At 40.3% G+C, this 27,125-nt stretch overlaps 1 protein-coding gene across 5 annotated transcripts in view; it reads right to left on the reverse strand.

Annotated features, from left to right (window-relative positions):
• Nucleotides 1–27,125, reverse strand: part of ATXN1 (ataxin 1) — a 433,753-nt gene that overhangs the window by 212,722 nt on the left and 193,906 nt on the right. For all 5 annotated transcript variants that reach the window (XM_069730828.1, XM_069730829.1, XM_069730831.1 and 2 more), the window contains one exon: nucleotides 22,717–22,787. The gene's annotated coding sequence lies outside the window, so the exon portion shown is untranslated. The remainder of the gene's footprint in view (nucleotides 1–22,716; nucleotides 22,788–27,125) is intronic.

Below are 27,125 nucleotides of genomic sequence, written 5' to 3' on the forward strand. Positions count from 1 at the left end.
TTCCCAGCCTACCACCGTTCCTTGCCTTGATGGAGATTGATACCAAGGTTTCCAGCTTCAGGAGCTACCACATTACCCAGCTGGAGAGAGCTACCACATTTCCTAGCCTGGGTGGAACAAACAGTCTGAAGAGATCTGCTTGTGAGCCACTGATCAAAGAGGTAACCATAATGATGGACAAAGTTTCTTTGTTCCATAGAGATCCCCAGAGAATGACAATGGAGACCAATGAGAAGTGCTGTTGTATTGACTTTAAAGGGAACCTGTCACCCCAAAATCGAAGATGAGCTAAGCCTACCGGCATCAGGGGCTTATCTACAGCATTTTGTATTGCCGTAGAAAAGCCCCCGATGTAACCTGAAAGATGAGAGAAAGAGGTTAGATTATACTCACCCAGGGGCGGTCCCGCTGCGGTCCATACTGATGGGCATCGCGGTCCGGTCCGAGCCTCCCATCTTCTTACGATGATGACCTCTTCTTGTCTTCACACTGCGGGTCCGGCGCAGGCATACTTTGTCTGCCCTGTTGAGGGCAAAGCAAAGTCCTGCAGTGAGCAGGGCCTCTCTGACCTTTCCCGGCGCCTGCGCACTGCAGTACTTTGCTCTGCCCTCAACAGGGCAGACAAAGTACACCTGCAACGGAGCCACAGCGTGACGACAAGAAGAGGACGTCATCGTTAGAAGATGGGAGGTGCTGGACCGGACCGCGGCACCCATCGGACCGGACCGCAGCGGGAACACCCCTGGGTGAGTATAATATAACCTCTTTTTCTCATCTTTCAGGATACATCGGGGGCTTATCTACAGCATTCCAGAATGCTGTAGATAAGCCCCAGATGCCGGTGGGCTTAACCCACCTTCGATTTTAGGGGTGACAGGTTCCCTTTAATAGTGACATGTGTAAACAGTTAATGAGGACTGAGCCTTTAGGAGCTGTGTTCCCTTCAGTTACAATTGAGTTATATGTATGACAAGAAATGAACTAGTGTGTGACTAGTGTGCTAATGAAGGTTTAGCTGGTCACAGAGCTACTGTCAGGCACTTACTAAGTGCATTATCTACTGCAAAATTGTGAAAGTTGTAGACAATGAGGGTATGTGCACACGTCAGGATTTTCTAGCAGAAATTTCCTGACAAAAACCGGACATTTCTGCCAGAAATCCGCATGCGTTTTTTGCACGTTTTTTCCCAATGCATAGAATAGCAGGAAAAACGTGAAAAAAACGCCAAAATTAATGAACATGCTGCTTTTTTTACCGCGATGCGTTTTTTTCGCGGAAAAAAATGCATCATGTGAACAAAAATTGCAAAATGCATTCTAAATGATAGGATACATATGTCTGCGGTTTCTAATGCGGTTTTATCGCGTTTTTATTGCGAAGAAACGCGAAAAATACCTGAACGTGTGCACATACCCTCAATGTTGAGGTGTGTTGAAGTGGAACTTAAGTTAGGTAAAAAACACGTGGGAGACAGAAACTCCTCACCTGATGTTGACTGTGAGGCCTGAAAAGAAGTTGATACAAGATTATCTAAGAGGAGCACATCTGAATGAGAAATATCACAGGATTGTTTCCGAAGAACTAGAGAGAAAATGTCAGTCAACCACAAGGTTCTGAAAAGGGAAGTCAACATGCAGAGGCTTAGTGTTGTACCAATTATAGAGACTGTTCAAGTGTGAGCCTCTCCATGAGAAGTACTGAAACTGTATGTGCCCAAAAATTGTGGAGGGTTATGTGGACGGAATTTTCTACTAGGGCTCTAAAAGTGAACCTGGAAATTATAGGCCAGTAAGTCTAACCTCTATTGTTGGTAAAATATTTGAAGGGTTTCTGAGGGATGTTATTCTGGATTATCTCAATGAGAATAACTGTTTAACTCCATATCAGCATGGGTTTATGAGAAATCGCTCCTGTCAAACCAATCTAATCAGTTTTTATGAAGAGGTAAGCTTTAGGCTGGACCATGGTGAGTCATTGGACGTGGTATATCTCGATTTTTCCAAAGCGTTTGATACCGTGCCGCACAAGAGGTTGGTACACAAAATGAGAATGCTTGGTCTGGGGGAAAATGTGTGTAAATGGGTTAGTAACTGGCTTAGTGATAGAAAGCAGAGGGTAGTTATAAATGGTATAGTCTCTAACTGGGTCGCTGTGACCAGTGGGGTACCGCAGGGGTCAGTATTGGGACCTGTTCTCTTCAACATATTCATTAATGATCTGGTAGAAGGTTTACACAGTAAAATATCGATATTTGCAGATGATACAAAACTATGTAAAGCAGTTAATACAAGAGAAGATAGTATTCTGCTACAGATGGATCTGGATAAGTTGGAAACTTGGGCTGAAAGGTGGCAGATGAGGTTTAACAATGATAAATGTAAGGTTATACACATGGGAAGAAGGAATCAATATCACCATTACACACTGAATGGGAAACCACTGGGTAAATCTGACAGGGAGAAGGACTTGGGGATCCTAGTTAATGATAAACTTACCTGGAGCAGCCAGTGCCAGGCAGCAGCTGCCAAGGCAAACAGGATCATGGGGTGCATTAAAAGTGGTCTGGATACACATGATGAGAGCATTATACTGCCTCTGTACAAATCCCTAGTTAGACCGCACATGGAGTACTGTGTCCAGTTTTGGGCACCGGTGCTCAGGAAGGATATAATGGAACTAGAGAGAGTACAAAGGAGGGCAACAAAATTAATAAAGGGGATGGGAGAACTACAATACCCAGATAGATTAGCGAAATTAGGATTATTTAGTCTAGAAAAAAGACGACTGAGGGGCGATGTAATAACCATGTATAAGTATATAAGGGGACAATACAAATATCTCGCTGAGGATCTGTTTATACCAAGGAAAGTGACGGGCACAAGGGGGCATTCTTTGCGTCTGGAGGAGAGAAGGTTTTTCCACCAACATAGAAGAGGATTCTTTACTGTTAGGGCAGTGAGAATCTGGAATTGCTTGCCTGAGGAGGTGGTGATGGCGAACTCAGTCGAGGGGTTCAAGAGAGGCCTGGATGTCTTCCTGGAGCAGAACAATATTGTATCATACAATTATTAGGTTCTGTAGAAGGACGTAGATCTGGGGATTTATTATGATGGAATATAGGCTGAACTGGATGGACAAATGTCTTTTTTCGGCCTTGCTAACTATGTTACTATGTTACTATGTTACTAGTTACAGTACGTGGTAGCTCATGTTCCAGCTGTGACATACCTGTTCCTGGGTAATTGCCACTTAACCCTTCACTTTAACCCATGGAACAATCACTTTGCAAATAGATTATAAAATGGCAGCAATTGTACCTGGATGTGCATAATGGGTACAACATAAAAAAACTACTATGCTTTAAGATGAAGATGTGCAGGATAAATATAATATCATGCTAAATTACATAGCAAAGTATTCATCCTAAATAATTTTAAAGCAAATCTATATTGCTGTCAAATGGTTGCTTTATTTTTACTGTCTCTGTATTGCAGTCATCCTAATATACAGTGGGTACGGAAAGTATTCAGACCCCTTTAAATTTTTCACTTTTTGTTTCATTGCAGCCATTTAGTAAACTCAAAAAAGTTAATCCTTTTTCTCATTAATGTACACTCTGCACCCCATCTTGGCTGAAAAACAACAAATGTAGAAATTCTTGCATATTTATTAAAAAAGAAAAACTGAAATATCACATGGTCATAAGTATCCAGATCCTTTGTTCAGACACACATATTTAAGTCACATGCTGTCCATTTCCTTGTGATCCTCCTTGAGATGGTTCTACTCCTTCATTGGAGTCCAGCTATGTTTAATTAAACTGATAGAACTTGATTTGGAAAGGCACACACCTGTCTATATAAGACCTCACAGCTCACAGTGCATGTCAGACCAAATGAGAATCATGAGGTCAAAGGAACTGGCCAAGGAGCTCAGAGACAGAATTGTGGCAAGGCACCGATCTGGCCAAGGTTACAAAAGAATTTCCTAAGAGCACAATGACCTCCATAATCCTTAAATGGAAGAAGTTTGGGACCACCAGAAGTCTTCCTAGACTTGGCCATCCAGCCAAACTGAGCAATCGTAGTAGAAGAGCCTTGGTGAGAGAGGTAAAGAAGAACCCCAAGATCACTGTGGCTGAGCTCCAGAGATGCAGTAGGGAGAAGGGAGAAAGTTCCACAAAGTCAGCTATCACTGCAGCCCTCCACCCGTCGGGCCTTTATGGCAGAGTGGCTCGACGGAAAGCTCTCCTTAGTGCAAGACATATGAAAGCCTGCATAGAGTTTGCTAAAAAACACATGAAGGACTCCTAGACTATGAGAAATAAGATTCTCTGGTCTCATGAGACAAAGATAGACCTTTTAGGTGATAATTCTAAGCGGTGTGTGTGGAGAAAACCAGGCACCTGCCCAATACAATTCCAAAAGTGAAACATGGTGGTGGCAGCATCATGCTATGGGGGTGTTTCTCAGCTGCAGGGACAGGACGACTGGTTGCCATTGAAGGAAACATGAATGTGCCCAAGTAGAGAGATATCCTGGATGAAAACCTCTTCCAGAGTGCTCTGGACCCCAGACTTGGCCAAAGGTTCACCTGCCAACAAGACAATAACCCTAAACATACAGATAAAATAACAAAGGAGTGGCTTCAGAACAACGCTGTTACCATTCTTGACTGGCGCAGCCAGAGCCCTGACCTAAACCAAATTGAGCATCTCTAGAGAGACTTGAAAATCGTAGTAGAAGAGCCTTGGTGTCCACCAACGTTCACCATCCAACCTGACGGAAGTGGAGGGGATCTGCAAGAAAGAATGGCAGAGCATCCCCAAATCCAGGTGTGAAAAACTTGTTGCATCATTCCCAAGAAGACTCATGGCTCTACTAGCTCAAAAGGGTGCTTCTACTCAATACTGAGCAAAGGGTCTGAATACTTATGACAATGTGATATTTCTGTTTTTCTTTTTTAATAAATTTGCAAAAATTTCTACATTTGTTTTTTTTTTCAGTCAAGATGAGGTGCATAGTGTACATTAATGAGAAAAAAATGAACTTTTTTGAATTTACTAATTGCTGCAATAGGTCAATGTATGTGTTTTGGATGTGCTATCCATGTCTTTTTTTCCCTAGAGTTATGTTATATTTTATTCTATATTGTATTATATATTTTTTTATGTTTTAACATTTCAATTAAACCCACAATACGTGCACTTTTACTTCTTATTGCTGCTTTTTTGAGTTGAAGTTTCAATAAGAATAAAGACCAATATTGATGAAACAGTTTGAAACCCCCAAACAGCGTAAGAAAAAGAAAATGCCTGGCATGCACTAGGTGCAACTGTGTGCATTTCATTCAGATGAATAGCATCCAGCGCTTCTCTTCGTCATCCTGGCACGCCGCCGTCTGTGAACTGAACACAGCGCTGCTTTCAATGCTGGGGATTTTTGTCTTCCAGGCAACGTCAGGCAAGTAATCACAAAAACTCAGTCCTCCAGTTAAGAATGAGGCTAGTCATCTGTACTTAATATGACAACTGCCCTAGACTTGCTGGTGATCTTTATTCGGCTTACTGTCAGCTAATCTTGTTCTCTTACTATATGTATATAGACAATTGCTACACACACAACATGAATGAAAGTTTACGGGGAATAACCTCCCATGGGTTACCCTGCATTCGGTGAAAAGGACGTCCCTCACCAACAGTTCATATACAAAAGATAAAAGACTAAAACAATTTACTACTGGAATTGTATGAGCTGCTAGCGACAATATCACACTTGAGAATATACCGGTACCTCCTAAGGCTATGTTCACATGTGGCGTTTTTGCAGTGTTTTATTATTGCTTTTTTTTTTTTTTACAGAAATGAAGCTGCGTTTTACAGTACCAGCAAAGGCTGTGATATTTCAGAATTCTCATATAGACTGTTTTTTCCTGCTGAATTTGAGCACTGTAAAATTTTGATAATTTGCAGCATGTCGATTCTTTCAGCATTTTGCAGCATTTTTATAGCAGTTTTTGCCTATTGAAAATAATGCAAAAATGCCGCTGAAATGCAGCATATTTGTGCAGCCTCTTTGTGGAATATAACTAAGTTTTTTAACAAGTATAATAAACGCATATAATCAGCACCAAAAAAAGAGCAGGAAAAAAAAAAAAAACACAGCAGAAAATAGCTAAGTTTCATATGTGGCATTTTTAATGTGTGAACGTTTTAGCAGCAGAAAGAAAAAGTCACAAAATGCCACATGTGAACATAGCCCTAGGGACCAGCCCTAATTCCTATATTGTTCTACTGAAATGGTTCCATTTAGCAACTAATCAATTGCATTGCATTGTTTATGGCATATCAGCACCTATATTTCTATAAATATATAGAATCACGTTGTGTTCAGACACTTATACAATATATATACATTCATTAGTAGGTTACAGTTGTATAGTAAGGTATAGTATAGTGAGTACAAGGACTACATGGAGGTTGCACACAACAGTAATTCAGTAGCCTGAAACATATATGTGTGTTCCTGTGCGGTCGGTGGGCGCATCAAAACGACGCATCCGCATACATTCGCATACATCCGCATGTCCTGCATACCCATTGTTAAAGATAGGAACGCAGGACGCATGCAGAAGTAGGCAGATCTAATCAGAAGTGGTCGGACCTTCAGGGAGGAAGTACGCAGCCGTCCACAAAGCCCCGGTACACAAGTGTCAACGTAGCCTAACTCACTCTATGTGAGTTCTATGTTACTATTTGCTTGCCTGAGGAGGTGGTGATGGCGAACTCAGTCGAGGGGTTCAAGAGAGGCCTGGATGTCTTCCTGGAGCAGAACAATATTGTATCATACAATTATTAGGTTCTGTAGAAGGACGTAGATCTGGGGATTTATTATGATGGAATATAGGCTGAACTGGATGGACAAATGTCTTTTTTCGGCCTTACTAACTATGTTACTATGTTACTATGTTACTCAAATGCAGGTAGATTTTATGCACAATGAATTATATTACCATTTAGACATGTATAATTACCTACAGAAAAGATTAGTAACTTTCATATGCATATACCAACCTTGAGTTTTAGCCAGTTGACAACCCAGAGCTGCATTCACAATTCTGCAGGTTTTCAGAGCTGAAATCTCCCAGCATCTCTTGCTGGTTCAATATCTGCTAGTTAAATTATCTTACTAGAGGAAAATACATTAAATTTGAAATGTCTATTTTTATAGAGTTAGATGGACTTTGGATATAGTCTTTAACAGCTGCTCATTTCCACACTTGCCAAGTAAGATTATTTCTGATGCTTGTTTTAAGTCTCAAGTTTTTTTCTGACTGACAGTTTAAGCTATGGACATGTCTATACAAATGTCTTGAGCTATAGGATGTGTCAGTACTTCTGTAGTTGGTTAAGATGCTATACAGTTACGTCCATATACAGTGGGGCAAAAAAGTATTTAGTCAGTCAGCATTAGTGCAAGTTCCACCACTTAAAAAGATGAGAGGCGTCTGTAATTTACATCATAGGTAGACCTCAACTATGGGAGACAAACCGAGAAAAAAAAATCCAGAAAATCACATTGTCTGTTTTTTTAACATTTTATTTGCATATTATGGTGGAAAATAAGTATTTGGTCAGAAACAAAATTTCATCTCAATACTTTGTAATATATCCTTTGTTGGCAATGACAGAGGTCAAACGTTTTCTGTAAGTCTTCACAAGGTTGCCACACACTGTTGTTGGTATGTTGGCCCATTCCTCCATGCAGATCTCCTCTAGAGCAGTGATGTTTTTGGCTTTTCGCTTGGCAACACGGACTTTCAACTCCCTCCAAAGGTTTTCTATAGGGTTGAGATCTGGAGACTGGCTAGGCCACTCCAGGACCTTGAAATGCTTCTTACGAAGCCACTCCTTCATTGCCCTGGCGGTGTGCTTTGGATCATTATCATGTTGAAAGACCCAGCCACGTTTCATCTTCAATGCCCTTGCTGATGGAAGGAGGTTTGCACTCAAAATCTCACGATACATGGCCCCATTCATTCTTTCATGTACCCGGATCAGTTGTCCTGGCCCCTTTGCAGAGAAACAGCCCCAAAGCATGATGTTTCCACCACCATGCTTTACAGTAGGTATGGTGTTTGATGGATGCAACTCAGTATTCTTTTTCCTCCAAACACGACAAGTTGTGTTTCTACCAAACAGTTCCAGTTTGGTTTCATCAGACCATAGGACATTCTCCCAAAACTCATCTGGATTATCCAAATGCTCTCTAGCAAACTTCAGACGGGCCCGGACATGTACTGGCTTAAGCAGTGGGACACGTCTGGCACTGCAGGATCTGAGTCCATGGTGGCATAGTGTGTTACTTATGGTAGGCCTTGTTACATTGGTCCCAGCTCTCTGCAGTTCATTCACTAGGTCCCCCCGCGTGGTTCTGGGATTTTTGCTTACCGTTCTTGTGATCATTCTGACCCCACGGGGTGGGATTTTGCGTGGAGCCCCAGATCGAGGGAGATTATCAGTGGTCTTGTATGTCTTCCATTTTCTAATTATTGCTCCCACTGTTGATTTCTTCACTCCAAGCTGGTTGGCTATTGCAGATTCAGTCTTCCCAGCCTGGTGCAGGGCTACAATTTTGTTTCTGGTGTCCTTTGACAGCTCTTTGGTCTTCACCATAGTGGAGTTTGGAGTCAGACTGTTTGAGGGTGTGCACAGGTGTCTTTTTATACTGATAACAAGTTTAAACAGGTGCCATTACTACAGGTAATGAGTGGAGGAAAGAGGAGACTCTTAAAGAAGAAGCTACAGGTCTGTGAGAGCCAGAAATCTTGATTGTTTGTTTCTGACCAAATACTTATTTTCCACCATAATATGCAAATAAAATGTTAAAAAAAACAGACAATGTGATTTTCTGGATTTTTTTTTCTCAGTTTGTCTCCCATAGTTGAGGTCTACCTATGATGTAAATTACAGACGCCTCTCATCTTTTTAAGTGGTGGAACTTGCACTATTGCTGACTGACTAAATACTTTTTTGCCCCACTGTATTTTTGGACAGAGACATTTTTCTTTTTGCATTGATGAGTTCACCAGTGCTTTCTTTCTTTCTCAGGATGTACCAAACTGTTGATTTTGCCACTCCTAATATTGTAGCAATTTCTCGGATGGGTTTTTTCTGTTTTCGCAGCTTAAGGATGACTTGTTTCACCTGCATTGAGAGCTCCTTTGACCGCATGTTTACTTCACAGCAAAAGCTTCCAAATGCAAGCACCACACCTCAAGTCAACTCCAGGCCTTTTATCTGCTTAAGGCTGCCATCACACTAGCAGTATTTGGTCAGTATTTTACATCAGTATTTGTAAGCCAAAACCAGGAGTGGAACAATTAGAGGAAAAGTATAATAGAAACATATGCACCACTTCTGCATTTATCACTCACTCCTGGTTTTTTATTACAAATACTGATGTAAAATACTGACCAAATACTGAGCGTGTGACGGCAGCCTAATTGAGAATGATATAATGAAGGGATTGCCCACACCTGTCCATGAAATAGCCTTGGAGCCAATTGTCCAAATACTTTTGGTCCCTTTAAAAACAGGGTGGCACATGTTAAGGAGCTGAAACTCCTAAACCCTTCATCCAATTTTAATGTGGATACCCTCACATGAAAGCTGAAAGTCTGAAATTCAACTGCATCTGAATTGTGTTTTCTAAAATTCATTGAGGTAATATCTATAACCAAAATTAGAAAAAATGTTGTCTCTGTCGAAATATATATGTATGTAACTGTAGATTGTGTCTATGGTCCTGCTACAAAAGTTATTATCAGAAAGACATCATCTGTAATGTCACCTTTAGTGATTAAACACTGATCGGGATTATGTAGGCTTCTTGAGGGCTGTGCTCCAATATTGAACTTATGAGAAGTAGTAAATAACCATGCGGCTCTATGCAAAACATGGTATGTTACCTCAACAGACTATTGACTCAATATAAAGTATTCAACTGTATAAGGCATCATAGATGACATTACAGTTGAAAGCATTAGTGGAGGAGATGGCATCAGATGACGCTCCCTCCCCCATCATTGCCCTCTGCCTCTGACAGAGAGGGTGCGCGATGATGTCACTTCATCGTGCGCCATGCTGTGTGCCATAATCAGTGGGGGGAGCGAGGAGAAGAGGTGAGTATTGTGTTGTTTTTTTTGTATGTATATATTAATGAGTGGGTACTAGTGGCCATAATACTGTAGGGCTGGATTATATTCTATGGAGGGGCTACATTATATTCTATCTGGTGCTGCATTTTACTCTATGAGGGTCTACATTAAATTCTATGGGGGAGCTACATTATATTCTATGGAGGGGCTACATTATATTCTTTGTGGTACTGCATTATACTCTATGATGGTCTACATTAAATTCTATGGGGGGCTGCATGAGACTATATGAGGGGGGCTGCATTATACCCTATAAGGGTGCTATGTTATATTCTATGAGGGAGCTGTATTATACCCTATGGGGGAGCTGCATTATATTCTATGGAGGGGCTGTATTATATTCTATGAGGAGGGTGGCATTATACCATGTAAGGGGGCTGCATTATAGCCTATGAGGGGGCTGCATTATACTCTGATGGGGCTATATTATTTTCTATGGTGGGGGTGCATTATACCCTATGAGGTAGACTACATTATACCCTAAGAGGGGGCAGCATTTTACCCTATGAGGAGGCTGCATTATACTCTGAGGGGGCTGCATTAAATTCTATAAGGGGGCTGCATTATACTATGAGGGTGCTAAATTATATTCTATGAGGGGTCTACCCCAACCCCTGCTATATCATTAAGAGGTATACACCTCATATTACACCCTGATATCAGCGTGTGGTCTTGTATTTATTTCTATGTAGTTACATAGTGGGCCCCAAGTGTGATTTTTTTCTGATGGACCCAAGGTGTTCCAGTCCAACGCTGTATGTCAGTCATTTTGGTTCATAAATTGACACCCTGGTAAACAGACTCTTCACTTTAAACTTAAAGATCAATATACCACTCTAGTAACTCTGATTGATTTGGGGGTTTTGTGTCTTTTTTCCATCACTGAACTAAGAAAATGAAAGAAACTGTCATAATGAAGACTGCACTCTCACACATAACAGTAAGGCTATTGTGTACACCCCGAGAATTGACATTTCTATGTTCGTAGAAATATTTAAAAGCCAAACCTCAACTTTATCTACATCCTTAATGACTATTTCAACTGTATGTTACACTTGCTTAAAACCACCAGGTCACAAAAAATATCACTACGTCTAAGCATAAAATGCGGTGTGCCATCCCGTACAATGGTGTGCTCACAGAAACATATAGCACAATTCTATCTATGTTCCATATTATAGTCCAGTGTTCCCCATCTCCGGTCCTCAAGAGCCACCAACAGGTCATGTTTTCAGTATTTCCTTAGTATTGCACAGGTGATAATTGCATCACCTGCACAGGCAATATTTCCATCACCTGTGCAATACTAAGGAAATCCTCAAAACATGACCTGTTGGTGGCTCTTGAGGACCAGAGTTGGGGAACACTGTTATAGTCAATCATAGTTAAAATAAATTTGACAAGCTCAAGACATTATCCACTGTGATAAAACTTGTGATATATGGAGTTAAGTTTTTCTTTGTGGAAAGTGCCAAGTTGGCATAGGGAGACTTATAGGCTATGCAATGCTCCCTTGCAAAATATAACATGCAAAAAGTCTCTTTACAGAGGAAGACAACGGCGTTTCTGCAGGTGGCTTTAGAGACCTCCAATTTGCATGTGTAATGACAAGTGATGACAGAGATTTGTGCTACCCTAAAGTTACTCTACTGGGTTAATCCATTGGCTCTTTGATTTGTGCCTACTATCCACTTGAATGGGGCTAATCTTTAACACATAAGATGCGAAAAAAAACCTCGAACTGTAACTGAGGGAAAAAAATGTCCATTTTCAATATTTCTGCTTGCTTTAAGTGAATATAAGCATGCATTGCTTACATTTAGTGGCTAATATTGTATCCAGCAAAAGGGAAATTCTCTGTGCACTAAATATAGGCAGTATATGTAATATGTGTGTGTATGATAAGGTCGGGATCACACATGCGAGAAATACGTCTGAGTCTTGCATGGTAATACCCGGCACTGCCACCGTCTCTCTGGAGCGGAGCGTGCTTCTGCATGCATTGCTATGCGGCCGCACTCTTCGCTCCTGAGTGACGGCGGCAATGCCAGGTATTACCATGCGAGACTCGGACGTATTTCTCGCATGTGGGATCCCGGCCTAAAACTTGAAGAATCACTTCATTGCTAAGAGTGAGTACTACTAAAAAAGACTAGTCAACATAGTACACAGCCTCTTATGACTTTCTCTGCCATGTTAGCAATAGGAATTATAGAGAGTAGGTTACACACATATTAGTCATTTACCAGGAGGAAATAAAAACAGTAGGATGTGAATGATGTTAAAACTTTTAGGCTGTGTGCACACGTTGCAGATTTTTCGCGTTTTTTTTTCACGTTTTTTCGCTATATGCATCCCATCATTTAGAATGCATTCCGCAATTTTTGTGCACATGATGCGTTTTTTTCCGCAAACAAAAAGCGTTGCGGTAAAAAACGCAGCATGTTCATTAATTTTGCGGATTTTTTGCGGATTTCCCACTATATTATTGCATTGGGAACCTCTGGAAAAATCTGCCAAAAAACGCACCAAAAATGCACCAAAAACGCGGTAAAAACACGCAAAAAACGCATGCGGATTTCTTACAGAAAATGTTCTGTTTTGCTCAGGAAATTTCTGCAAGAAATCCTAAACATGTGCACATAGCCTTAGGGTTTGTTCACACAATGTTTTTGCCATGTCTTTTCTATGAGTGTTTGCCGTAGAAAAAAAATGCATCATAGAACAATACCAATATTTCTGAAATCTCGTGCACATGCTGCTTATTTTTTCCTTGCAGATTTGAACCATGCAAATGTTTTTGTCAGATCTGATGCATGTCAATTCTCTCATTGTTTTTGCAGCATTTTTCACCTATTCAAGAGAATAGGGGAGAAAAACAAATAAGATACATAAAAAACAGTCTGACAAAACAAGTCAAAGGCGTGTAAAAAACGTACATAATTTACACAGCGTTTTTCCTTCCAACACCCTGGTTTTATGCTGCAAAAAAAATCTGCTGCAAATAGTCAACGTGTGCACATAGTCTTAAAGGATCGCCTTATGAAGTCCGCTTTCATCATGAGAAAACTCTCTCCAGGCTATGTGTTCAGAGTATTTTAAGGAGTTTTTGGAAGGTGAGCGGAAGTTTCAGCACCAAAAACTCAGCAAAAAGACCTTGTGCGAACCTACCCCCAAAAAGTACCTGTAAAAATGTAACACTTTACTATATAAACAAATATAGCTAAATCTAGCCTCCTCGAATTCATTGTCAAATGCTAAATATAAAACATATACACACTGAACAACTCGGAGCTGAACAACCTGTTTTTGAGCAGATGCACTTGAAGTCATGCAATAAGGATGAAATCTGACAAGAACAGTACATCTAATTAGTGCATAATATATTTTTATCTACTGTGAACATCAGCTCTTTGCCAGAGAGAGAAGGAAATATTGTTTCCGCTAGTGTAAATCCTAAAATCCACAGTGATCTATAACAAACCATTTTATCCAAAAGTAAAATTTTTGTAGATAAACAAGTTGCGAAGGCAATTTTTTCTTTTTCCAATTAGAATAAAGATTGGAACAATGTATTGTCAATGCGTCTTTTAAAAAGTAATGTCACTTTTGACCCATATTTTACAGTTAGATAGAGATGATCTGCACATTACTTGTCATCTACTGATCCCGAATTACAGCCTGCATCCTAAAATTAAAATTGCATGTATTTTAGACACCTAAACGGGTTTCATAACTCAAGATTAAAAAAAAAATAAAACTGAAATAAACTAGCATACTCCCCCATTGATCCACTATTGTCCTATTGTTCCTTTACTAGAGTCTCTTCTATTCCTCACCAATCTCCACAGTTTCTCTTATGGCCAGATTCTGCCAATCACTAGTCACAGAGGGTACACAGCGGTCAAAATAAGTGGCCAGAAGGGAAACCACAAAGAGAGTTGTGGCAGGGGGATTGGTTGATGGGTATGCTTTTTATTAGTTTATTAGGCCATGCTGCATGCATCGCCTAATAAAATAAGCCAGGGTGTTAAAAAAAACTTTTTTCAGTTTAGGATACACAAAAAGTACATCTCAATGTATTTTGCTCTGACAGGTATGTGTGCTTATGAGAGTTGTTCATATAAACCAGGGGTGGGGAACCTGACTGTTTATGGCCCTTGATGTCATTTCTTCCAGTCCACAGGCAGACCACAGTGCTTGGGACGCCGGGCGGTCACATTTTGCCTGCTGCCAAACCTTTAAATCTACCTTAGACCGCGAATGAGCTTCCACATGCAGTGTGCACTTCTAAATGCTGCTGCCCATGCAACAAAAATGTACAAAAATTACTTCCTGACGCTGGTCTGGCCATTCTTTATAGGCAGAGTTAGCGTGTTTGGTGCTCCTGTTCCATTCCTAATGATGATGTCAGCTGCTGTAGTGTCTCCTTTGTAATGTAGTAGCATTCTTTCTGTTACATATACAGTAGTCTCAGCGTCTCCTATGTGATCTATGTACACTAGCCCCACTGTTTCCTCTGTGATGTATATACAGCAGTGTCTCTGTCTCCTATGTCATATATATATATATACATCAGTCTCTGTGGTGTGGTTCCTATGTGATATACAGGTCCTTCTCAAAAAATTAGCATATAGTGTTAAATTTCATTATTTACCATAATGTAATGATTACAATTAAACTTTCATATATTATAGATTCATTATCCACCAACTGAAATTTGTCAGGTCTTTTATTGTTTTAATACTGATGATTTTGGCATACAACTCCTGATAACCCAAAAAACCTGTCTCAATCAATTAGCATATCAAGAAAAGGTTCTCTAAACGACCTATTACCCTAATCTTCTGAATCAACTAATTAACTCTAAACACATGCAAAAGATACCTGAGGCTTTTATAAACTCCCTGCCTGGTTCATTACTCAAAACCCCCATCATGGGTAAGACTAGCGACCTGACAGATGTCAAGAAGGCCATCATTGACACCTTCAAGCAAGAGGGTAAGACCCAGAAAGAAATTTCTCAACAAATAGGCTGTTCCCAGAGTGCTGTATCAAGGCACCTCAATGGTAAGTCTGTTGGAAGGAAACAATGTGGCAGAAAACGCTGTACAACGAGAAGAGGAGACCGGACCCTGAGGAAGATTGTGGAGAAGGACCGATTCCAGACCTTGGGGAACCTGAGGAAGCAGTGGACTGAGTCTGGTGTGGAAACATCCAGAGCCATCGTGCGCAGGCGTGTGCAGGAAATGGGCTACAGGTGCCGCATTCCCCAGGTAAAGCCACTTTTGAACCATAAACAGCGGCAGAGGCGCCTGACCTGGGCTACAGAGAAGCAGCACTGGACTGTTGCTATGTGGTCCCAAGTACTTTTTTCTGATGAAAGCAAATTTTGCATGTCATTCGGAAATCAAGGTGCCAGAGTCTGGAGGAAGACTGGGGAGAAGGAAATGCCAAAATGCCTGAGGTCCAGTGTCAAGTACCGACAGTCAGTGATGGTGTGGGGTGCCATGTCAGCTGCTGGTGTTGGTCCACTGTGTTTCATCAAGGGCAGGGTCAATGCAGCTAGCTATCAGGAGATTTTGGAGCACTTCATGCTTCCATCGGCTGAAATGCTTTATGGAGATGAAGATTTCATTTTTCAGCACGACCTGGCACCTGCTCACAGTGCCAAAACCACTGGTAAATGGTTTACTGACCATGGTATTACTGTGCTCAATTGGCCTGCCAACTCTCCTGACCTGAACCCCATAGAGAATCTGTGGGATATTGTGAAGAGAAAGTTGAGAGACGCAAGACCCAACACTCTGGATGAGCTTAAGGCCGCTATTGAAGCATCCTGGGCCTCCATAACATCTCAGCAGTGTCACAGGCTGATTGCCTCCATGCCACGCCGCATTGAAGCAGTCATTTCTGCCAAAGGATTCCCGACCAAGTATTGAGTGCATAACTGAACATTATTATTTGTTGGTTTTTTTGTTTGATATTAAAAAACACTTTTATTTGATTGGATGGGTGAAATATGCTAATTTATTGAGACAGGTTTTTTGGGTTATCAGGAGTTGTATGCCAAAATCATCAGTATTAAAACAATAAAAGACCTGACAAATTTCAGTTGGTGGATAATGAATCTATAATATATGAAAGTTTAATTGTAATCATTACATTATGGTAAATAATGAAATTTAACACTATATGCTAATTTTTTGAGAAGGACCTGTATATACAGCAGTATTTGTGTATGCTATGTCATATATATATATATATATATATATATATATATATATATATATATACAGCAGTCTCAGTGTTTCCTATGTGATGTATACTCTGCAGTTCCAGTGTATCCTATGCAATGTAAATAGCAGTTTGAGTATTTCCTATGCGATGTACACAGCAGCCTCAGTGTCTATGTGATGTGTATATAGCAGTCTTGCTGTCTCCTATGTGATGTACACAGAAGTCTCAGTGTCTCCTATGTGATGTATACTGAAGACCTCCCACTGCTTGTGTTCTATAAATGAACCATGAGCAGTCATGAAATTCCCACTGTTAGGAGACCTGTAGTGTAGTATACATATGTGTTTGGAACAACATGCTGCTGCAAGCCTTTCTAAACTTTACTAAACTTGTGCTCCAGAATGATAAATGCAAACTGGAAATGCAGTTACAGGTAGCATCATCATCAGTATGACCTAACAGAACAGCCGCACCAAAGAGAAGTGGTTCCTGCCATCACATTAAAGGTATTATTTATTATTTATTATGTTTTGCTTATATAGCGCCATCATATTCCGCAGCGCTTTACATAGATTATCATCACTGTCCCCAAAGGAGGTTAACAATCTAATTTCCCCATCAGTATGTCTTTGAAGTGTGGGAGGAAACCGGAGTACCCAGAGGAAACTCAAACAACACGGGGAGAACATACAAACTCCATGGAGATGTTGTCCTTGGTGGGATTTGAACCTAGGACCCCAGCGCTGCAAGGCTGCAGTGCTAACCACTGATCCACCATGGTAAGTTAATAATTGTTAAGCTGATAATTCGGTATAGCCTGTGAATGATGGTATACATATTTAAATGGCCCTTGACAGAAAAAAGGTTCCCCAACCTGCACTAGACTTTTTATTCTTACAGTTGTAGAGATGTCAAAATATTAGTCCTACATCCCTGCTACTCTTTATGGAAATATCTCATAACTCAATGAATTATTAAACAGATATTTTCCCATTCATAGAATTTTAAGCTGCAGACAAAGTACCAGCATAAACTACTAAAACAGGTGGTGCATTTTAGGTTGGCTCAGATTTCCATGGAAGCCACCCACAGTAATTACTTCATAGATATCAAGCATCGTCTGTGAAGTAATGGATAAAAGGGTTTGTTACATAAAAAATAATTGACCCAAAGGTTAGCTTGTTACAGGTCCAGCAATTAGGAATTATCCCCCAAAACGCAATGACCAAGAGAACTAGGAATTTTTGCATGACATGATGGACCTTCAATATGACAGCGTAACATTTATAAAAGGCACACGGAGAGGGACAAACCTTTTGTATATGTAATTTTTAGCCCTTTCTATAACAAATTACTTTTTGTATCCATGCTTTATTATGTTTAATTGCTGCAATATCAATGTTTTAAATATACCTAGCCTATGTCTAACTTAGGAAATTGTTCTAATCAAAGCTTTGAATCAGATGGGAGTATGTATTTTCCATGAGGGTATAAAGTAAAACATAATTGATTTAAGCGTTTCCAGAACCAAGTCAATTAAAAATCTATTCACATGCACAATGCTCTTTAAAGCATGGTGGAGTATAGTAGTAACTATGTCACATTAGCTCTTGCACTCAGTATCTACGTAACCTAGGACACTAGAAATAGGGGTCATAGATCAAGGCAGAAAGGCTGATAAGAGGGAAAAAACATAATTGCTCTCCAGGTCTCTTAACTTTATATCTTTGGGGCTTCAGATTGAAGAAACCCGTCCTGTGCTACAATAGGATTAAATACTTTCTTATGGGTCCTGCTAACAATCATCTACCTACTGAGGTCGTTGCCATTTAAACCTCCACGCAAACACAATTTTCTAGCGACACATGCTTAACAACCCAATAAAAAGTCCAAAAGGTTTAGGCTGTGACTAGTGATGAGCGAGTATACTCGTTGCTCAGGTTTTCCTGAGCACGCCCGGGTGATCTCCGAGTATTTGTTAGTGTTCGGAGATTACGTTTTCATCGCCTCAGCTGAAAGATTTACAGCTATTAGCCAGGCTGAGTACATGTGGGGGTTGCCTGGTTGCTAGGGAATCCCCACATGTAATCAAGCTAGCTAATAGCTGTAAATCATTCAGCTGCTGCGATGAAAACTTAATCTCTCAACACTAACAAATACTCAGAGGTCACCCGAGCGTGCTCAGGAAAACCTGAGCAACGAGTATATTCGCTCATCACTAGCTGTGACACTTTGTGGTTTACTCCATCATCCCTACCTCCTACTTGTGCCTACCTTCTATTGATCAAGGAAAGCACATCCAGCCCATGAATGGCAGCGCTTCCCAGGACTCATATCAAAAGATGATATTTCATATTTTTTATTTGAAAATATGATATTTCATAATTTTTTTATTAAGTTTTTTTTTTGATAAGTTAAAATAGAGGAGATACAATGCGTTTTGGATACAGTATATATCCTTCTTCAGGTATCATAGAAACAATTCTTTGCCCCAACACGTCCGACTATAAACCACATTCGGATCCTTCAGACGGAACCTGAAACCCTACCTCTTCAGGAAAGCCTACAGCCTGCACTAACACCGCTGCCTCCTCACCACTATCGGAGCTACCGCCTCACCAACACCGGAGCTCCTGCAACCCCCAACCTACTGTCTCCTTCCCCACCATCCTGTAGAATGTAAGCCCGCAAGGGCAGGGTCCTCGCCCCTCTGTATCAGTCTGTGATTGTTAGTTGGCTTACTGTGATATCTGTAATTTGTATGTAACCCCCTTCTCATGTACAGCACCATGGAATCAATGGTGCTATATAAATAAATAATAATAATAGTATAAAATTCAATCACACTTATACAGTATATAATAGCAAACCTTTTATCCCAGCCTCAGAAACTTAACTTGGGGTGTGGACCAAGTTCAGGAACACACCCACTGATCGCTGCAGCCTTGTCAACATTGATGCAAAAAAAAAAAAAACAGAAAAAAAAGCAACACTTAAACTCTCTCTATAATATCATTCAATCCATTTGGATATAATGTTCCCAAACGATACATCCAAAATGTTTCTTTCCGGTTTAAAAGAGCATTCCTGTTTGCAACACCAGTGAGTATCTGCTCCTCCGAAGTTACCTTTATGTTAAAAATTTTATTATGTTTAATTAGCAGATGCCTTGAGAGACTATGTTTTAAAAAGCCATTTTTTGCTCTATTTCTGTGACCATTAATGCGGGACCGCAGTGTCTGCACAGTGCATCCCACATATTGTAAACCGCATCTGCATGTGATGACATATACAACATGATCACTACTACAGGTGAGTCTTTGTGGGATCTCAAAGACACCACCAGTATTATTACATTTGATAGTTTTAGCCCCGTGATCTAGGATCCCACAGGTACAACATTTTTTAGAGTTACATTTAAAAACTCTGGTTCCTTGGAGAACACCACATGAAATGTAATCCTTACTTTTATTAATGCTTTTTCTTTTTGAATCCAACTGTTTTTTTAGTTTCCTGGGGGCCACCAAATTTTTCAAAGTTTTCCCCCTTCTTTATGTAATCCCTGGTTTATCAGGGAGATGTTTTCCCAAAACAGGGTCACGCTTTAAAATTCACCAATACTTTGAAAGCACAGTTCTTATGGCTTTATTTCCCCTATTGAATGTTGTCATAAAATTCAATTATTGAACCATCTAATGATAAACAGCTGTCTTCCCCAATTCTTCCTCATGCTGCACCTTTACTCTAAAATTCACTTCTTTGCCCTATTTAGAAATCTCTCACCATTCCTAATTTCAAAGGGAATCTGTCACCCCCTGTGACATATATGACCTATTACTATGGGCATACAGGTAATAGAAAAGTTAAACTAGTCCCACTTGTTTGACTCATGTTAATGGTCTTGTTTTGGAGAAATGTTATATTCTTTCTTCATGTTAATCATTTCTTCCAGGCTTCGGGGCGTGCGATGCTGTAAGACGTCCCTGCCTCCTGTCTTCATTGTAATACTACCCCCCTCCCATCAGCATCAGTTCCGGCCCTGGAATCAAGCGCCTGCACCCTGCCCTCCCTCAGATATACATACCTCATCCTCCCTTCTATGGGCACTTTATTCAGGGATCTTCTGCACAGGCGCCAGCGGCTTTTGCTCCAGTGACCTGCAGTGTGCACACCGATAATATGCTCTCCCCATTACCTCCCTGTATAATCATTGCCATGTACACATGGTTCCTAGTGATGACTGTGCAGGGAGGAAGTGGGGATAGCAATTTATCGGCGCGCACCAGAGGTCAAAGTGACTCACCGGCCTCTGCGCAGCAGATGCCTGAATGCAGTGACCACAGAAGGGAGGAGGAGGTATGTGTTTCTGAGGGAGTGCAGGGTGCAGGTGTGGGATTCCAGGGCTGTAACTGAAGTGCATGAGAGGGGGGGTAAGTATTGCAGTGAAGAGAGGAGGCAGGGATATGTTCCAGGCACCACACGCCCTGAAGCCTGGAAGAAATCATTAGCATAAAGAAAGAATATAAGATTTCTCAGCAACAAGACCGCTAATGTGAGGCATACAGGTAGGACTAGTGTAACATTTCTATTACCTGCATGCCCATATTAATAGTTCATATACATGCTGGGGGGTGACAGATTCCCTTTAAGAGAACCCACACTTTCACACAGACTTATATAATCCATTTAATCATTAGTACCTTACTATCATTTATCCAACTGTCTTAAAACTCTTCAGCATATTCAGAAACTTTTCATTCTTACTCCTGTAGTTGCTCTTACTCTTTGCATCCCCATGTATTTGATGATTGGCTCACCTCTCTCTTGCGCTGAAAAAACCATGGGTGTCTGTTTACAACATTGAAATAAATGGTGGGCATTAACCCCTGAGAGAGCAGGACTCACTCATGATCATCTTTGATCTGGAAGGACCTGAAGAAATGCCACACAGATTGAACAATCATTTTGTAAATAACTCTCATTCTTAATTTTGCTAAACAGGTAAAAAAAATAGAAGATGTGTAAGGGTATGTGTCCATGGGCCGGATTACATCCGGATTAGCTGCGGATTGAACGCTGCATACAGCCACAGCATTTAACCCACAGCGTCCAGATGTTACAGCATAGTGGAGGGGATTTTATGAAATCCCGTCTCCATTATGCGTGCGAACCCGGATCCGGTGGCCCTGCGTTTACGGACATGCGGTGCATCTTTTTAGAACACAGCATGTCATTTACCTTGCGGCGACGCTCCATTGCCGCAAAGTAAATCACAGGGCCCTATGTATGGGTTGCGGAGATTCCGGTTGTGTGCAATGAACACATCCGGAATCACCACGCATACAGAAGGGGGCGCTCCGCTCCGTTTTCCGCTCCGTCCAAAGCGCCACCATTACAGACCGTGGACACGCACCCTAATAGTATCAGTGTAATAACTAATGATAAACTGTAGTAAAAGCTGAAAATTGCAGCATAATCCACACGTTCAATGCAAAGGATGGCATACATACATATAAGTGTTATAACCATCTAAAAAGCACACTTAGGCCGACCATACATTCATATTCAGAGTGTTACAGCTTTATGTTTTTTAATGTTTCATGACAATGGAATGTCAGTCAAATGATAAAATAAAGATATAAGAAAAAGGTACAGAAACATAAAAAGCATAGCGTAGTGTGCACAATAACCTCCTTCTCTCACACTACACATGGACTTGGTTAACATGAAGACAATTAGGTGTTGACAGGTTTTAAGCATTGTGTTGCTTTTCAAATGCATTGCTTCACTTATTTTGTATTACCCAGGCTCACATTTCAGCTCATTATGGTTAACATTCAGAATCTCCCGACTATGTGCACATAGACATCATTTGACCAACCTGTTTGATGAGAATGTGTCATGTTCCACAAAAACATGGTGGACATGTGTTAGAAGTACTGGTAACCTTACTTATTTTTTCTGCAGACTAAAACGTTAGCATTTAATAATCGTCTGTGAGAATAAAAGTATATCTCCTAAATGAAGTGAGCTGTAGGACAATGGAGGACTTTCTCTTACACTCACAAAATGCAATTCCAATAAAAATACCACTGTTGAATCAAAAGATCCAGACAACTATAGTCAGCCAGTGACTATAAAATTTGAGAATGTAGTCTGCTCTCTTAGATCTTAGATTCCCTGGTTGCCTAAAATGTGGTCAGGTCATTTGACAACAACAATATGCACCTGAAAATATTCCAGAAGATTACACTTACCAGTCTCTGTATTCTTGGCATCACTGTGAATATGTAATTTACGAGGCTTGTCTACCACCATTGTCACAAGACTGTAAAACATGAAATAAACCTTGGCTTTAGTTGCTTGAGCATACAAGTTATACAAATCAAGTTTTAATATGCAGTGCACAAAAATAAGACAAAAGAAGTCAAACCATCCTAGGAGAACCCAACAAAGATAATTGCGAAGGGCTCAAGACTGATGTTTCATAGATGGATATAAATGCATCTTAAGTTTACTGTGTGGCTAAATTGCTTAGAGTTAGATGGTATCCAAGGGCCCAAACTGTGTAAAGCATTATACCAACCAATGGACCACTGACACTTCACATAGATAGAAATATTAGTAACTTCATTGAATTTGACTGACACTCCTTGGCTCTTCTTCCAAATATACAAATAAAGCTATGGGGAAACATCTTTTAATCAGTGAATTCAAATTTTTAATTCAGTCCCACTGCCACAAATTTACTAAACCCAGCCCCTAGCCATGTAGTCTGCCTTTACTAACATTTGTGGAAAAATGGCTTGTTCTAAAGAACTCATTGAATTTGACAGTGGTGCTGTAATAGGATGATACCATGTTAACAAGTCAGTTTGTGAAATTTCTTCCCCCTTATTTATTCCATGATCAACTGTGAGTTGTATTAATTAAAAGTAGAATCTATTAAGAACCACAGAAACACTGCCATGAAGTGGCAGACCACGTAAAGTAACAAAGCAAGGTCACCAAGTGCTGAGGCGCAAAGTGTATAAAAATCCACTCAATGGTTACAAATCTCCTTTTGCATTGATATCAGCACAAAAACTGTACCCCCAGGAGCTTGATATTATAAGTTTCTATGGTTGAGCAGCACGCAGGCCTTCCATCATCAAGTACAATGCCAAGCTTTAGACGTGATGTAATTCGGCTGCCCCAGGTTGGTGCGGGCATGGTTGGGTGCGTTAGATGTGCAAGAACATGGCTGGCCATATAGAACCCTGACCTCATCCTCACTGAGCAGTTTTGGAACTAACTAAATTAGAGATTGTGAGCCATCCATTCGAGTCATACATTGTGGCCCTCTCATCCATCAGTCATACATTGTGATCCTCTCATCCAACATCAGTGCCTGATATATTTATATAAGAGGGGATTTGTGAAAATGTCTGCCCATTCATCCCGAGTGGTATTTTTGAGGTCATACCCTGATGTTGGACTCTATAAAAGACTCCAGTAACATGCTGGGAGCAGAAATAAACTTTAACATGAAAGCACGATGAGCATCACGATGACTAAAAAAGAAAACATTCCTCCTACTTAGTTTTGCATTCAGTCATGCAGGTTTTGAAGTCTGTCCAGTGGTCACATTATAATAAGTGGGTGTTTTTCCTATATATACTGTATGTAGCACACAGTAGAAATGTCTCATAACAATGGTCACAATTCAGGTCTGGTTGGCTAGAAAAAAAGAATCTGCTGTCATTCCTGACATGGGCCGGTAAATACTTGTTTTCCGAAAAAATACCATTGCCAAAGCATCTTTTTAATATAAATGTACATTGTACTGTTCCTCTCTTATTCCTGTAATGTATAAATAAACTGATATTTGATAACTGCGTTCCTGGTTCCAGTTCCAGATATAAAAAAAACGTGTCTTTACACAGCCTGACAAAGTTTACATTACTGCATGGGTGATATCTTCATTAAAAAAGAGCACTGCATTTCCTCATATAGACAAAGTGAATGGTAAGGTCCTAACGTTCATTTATTCTTACATTTCTAAAAGGAAAAACAGAGAACGGACATAGTGCAGATTTGTAATGAAAGCTGCTCAAGTAATTCGTATGTTACAAGGAAATGAAAGTTTTGAATATCATACAGCATGTGGGACCCAGTTGGGAATCGGGGTAATTTTAGTGGTCTAGTCTGAGGCCTAATTTGACTTTATTGCTGGTCTGGGGGTCTGGATACATTTATGTGTCTTGTCGAGAACGGAATTATTTTAGAGATCTTTTTTTAGGGGCCTTCCTTCTAGGGATCTGGTCTGGCATCTGAATTGAATTGGGGATCTAGTCTGGGACTTAATTAATTTTAAAGGTTTGGAGTGTGAATGAGTTTAGGAGTCAGATATTGGGTTTTAATGAGTACTGGTGCCTCATCTACGGTCTGATCTTGGGTTTGAATAAGCTTTGGGGTCCTATACTATAAACTATAAAGCTTGTGAGATGTTCATAAAATCAACGTCTATACAAATGGGGTTTAGCTCAGGCCTTCACTTGACTAGAGACCCAAGAGGTAGGCAGACATTTACAAAAACAAGTTAAAGGGGTGCTCCAGTGAAGATATGTTATCAACGAACCAAAGGTGATAATTTATATATCGGTTGATCGGTGGGGTCTGAGGGCTGGGGCACGCACCAATTGGCAGAATGGAGATACTTTAAATCCAAATGAACGGTTCTATACCCAATAGAATGGAGCAGGAGTGCACATGCCCAGTCAGTGCTACAGTCATTCCCTATGTGGTTGCTGAGCGCTGCACTTGGCTTTTTCACAGTGGATTTGTGATAAATAATAACTTATCCTTACCGGACAATCCCTCCGTGTATATTGGGCTTAAAAGGATGCTAGATGATTTCACTGAATTTCTGGATTTCGAATATCACAGGACCATGTGGAAGCAGGTCAGGTTTACATACCGCATTCACATCTGCACTTATTCCTGCTACTCAGATGATCTCTACTCTGCTTCCTGATATTTATAGCAACGTGATTTTCACACATCATCCATGAACATTATCGATCATTGGTCATTTCTAGATAAAAATGGAACGGCTTTGGTGGGTTGTACTGTTTTTCTACATGAAGCAAAAATTATTATTATTCTATATTTTATTTATCAAGAGTGTATTCACATTACATTTTACCACTACATTTTAGCACTTGCTCCTGGCAAGTCCTACCACATAAGCTGTATCTATAGGCCCATCCATATAGCCTATGCGAAAAGGATGTCACCTTGGCATATACAATGGTATGGCATGCGTCATTACTTTTCTTCATTTTAGGAATACAGCATTATAGACTAAGCTATTCCATGCATATATTCAGTGACATGTCATTTACAATGTCCTCCTCTTTGAAATATATTCCACTGATTGCTTATACTGTGGCATATAAAAAGAGTCAGAAGTCACAAGAAATTTACGTCAAGAAACACTCTTGACCCAAGATGAAACCTTAGATCAAAGGCTCAAATAGAAAGTGAGCAAATCGATATATAGACAAATCCCACAGAATATGTGCTTGTATTCAATGATTTTGATTTCAGTTCTACTTTCGCTTGTAAATCATCACAGCATGCACAATTGTAGTGACCACTTCTTGTGCACCACTCCATCAAGTCTGTGCCCTCTTGGGGCAACTCTCTACCATGTTGCCAGTAAGTCCAACAAAAGGCACCAGATATATTCCTCAATGAGTTTCTTTATTAACCAAAACATAATTAGGATAAAAAGATGCAATGTTTCACCCACAAATGGTCTATTTCAAGACATGCATTGAAACAGAGCACACTCTGTATTTCAATTTATGCTCCATTTGAATTCACGGCTGTATAAAGGCCATTTGTGGCTGAAACGTTGTGCTATTTTTAATCCTATATATGTTTTGATTAATAAAGAAGCTTACTGTGAAACATATCCAATGGCTTGAACACTTCTTGTTTCACAGTTGTAAATATAGACATCTGGGTCCAATAATAAGAGTCACTTTGGATCCAAGACCCTCCTCTTGTAGTAAAGATGATATAGTTCCACTAAACCTCAGACACCTCCTGTTTGAAAGCATAGAATTAATTACTGTAATGGATGCAGTGATCTGTGTAACCATAACATCAAACTCCCACGTTTGGCTTTCACGCAGCTCTGCTATTGCCCCATCTGTATAAATATCCTCTGATATTGTTCTTCTTAAACTGACATTTTGCAGTGCCTTAAATGTGACAATTTAAAAATTCCCAAGAGGACCACTACATGGCGAATAAGCCTACTTACCGTGGCATGCCAGAGCTGGTATATCACTCTCCACAAGGAGAAACATTACCCATTAGACCTCATCCAGAGCCTCTCACCTAGCTAAATCCGTTCTCACACTTTGAACTCATGAGGGGCAAAAAGCCCAAAACACCGTGTCTGCAAATTGAGATTCTCATTTGGTTATTATTGTAAGTCAAATGTCAAGGCTCATTAAAGGGTGTATAATGACTTGTAGGATCGCTGCTTTCAACAGGTGGCGCTATAAAGTTCAAGTCCTCTTCCTCTTAGAATTTAATTTTCATATTAAATTTCTCAGAGGAGCATCCTTACCTTGGCATGCCAGAGCTGGTATGTCACTCTCCACAAGGA

The sequence above is a fragment of the Ranitomeya imitator genome, chromosome 6, assembly GCF_032444005.1.
Source record: "Ranitomeya imitator isolate aRanImi1 chromosome 6, aRanImi1.pri, whole genome shotgun sequence".
Taxonomy (NCBI): domain Eukaryota; kingdom Metazoa; phylum Chordata; class Amphibia; order Anura; family Dendrobatidae; genus Ranitomeya; species Ranitomeya imitator.